Here is a 750-nt window from a genome sequence, read left to right as displayed (position 1 = left end):
CCTGAGCTCTGAGCGCATCCAGCCCCCACAAAAGGCAGCTGGGAGCAGGCATGGGCTACCCCACTTTGCCTGATTTGGAGCAGGGATTGGAACCCACATTCCAGCCACAGCCCTGAGCCCCGGTGATACAGCCCCTCATTTGCACTCTCTCTGCTCCAAAGACTCACTAATTATTTGTACAAGGTGGAATGACTTCAGCAGGAGAGCTTGGCAGAGCCCTGCCCTAGGCTATCACCTCCCTGGTGGTCTAGTGGTTAGGATTTGGCGCTCTCACCGCCACGGCCTGGGTTCGATTCCCAGTCAGGGAAGGAATTCCTTTTGGGGATTGGTCCTGCTTTGAGCAGGGGATTGGACTAGATGACCCCCTGAGTTTCTATGATTCTATGAATACCCTGCAGCTCAAGGCATGCCCTGGGGCTAGGAGACCTGGATTAAAGGCTCTGATCCCAATCAGGCAGAGCACGGACTGCAAACTAGGGGCTTGGCTCCACTTGCAAGTTACAAAAAGAAAAGGAGGACTTGTGGCACCTTAGAGACTAACCAATTTATTTGAGCATAAGATGAAGTGAGCTGTAGCTCACGAAAGCTCATGCTCAAATAAATTGGTTAGTCTCTAAGGTGCCACAAGTCCTCCTTTTCTTTTTGCGAATACAGACTAACACGGCTGCTACTCTGAAACCTTCCAGGACGGACTCCTGTGGAAAATGTGGGGACCGTGTTCAGTGTAGGGGCTCTCCCCAAGGCACAGTA

General features: G+C 52.0%; 1 non-coding gene across 1 annotated transcript; it reads left to right on the top strand.

Annotated features, from left to right (window-relative positions):
* The first annotated feature begins 236 nt into the window (after positions 1 to 236).
* TRNAE-CUC (transfer RNA glutamic acid (anticodon CUC)) lies at positions 237 to 308 on the top strand. The gene has a single exon. It is a non-coding gene; the product is annotated as a tRNA-Glu (tRNA).
* Positions 309 to 750: the final 442 nt, after the last annotated feature.

Source organism: Lepidochelys kempii, chromosome 27 (assembly GCF_965140265.1).
Source record: "Lepidochelys kempii isolate rLepKem1 chromosome 27, rLepKem1.hap2, whole genome shotgun sequence".
NCBI lineage: Eukaryota > Metazoa > Chordata > Testudines > Cheloniidae > Lepidochelys > Lepidochelys kempii.
This window is presented reverse-complemented; position numbering and strand designations above follow the sequence as displayed.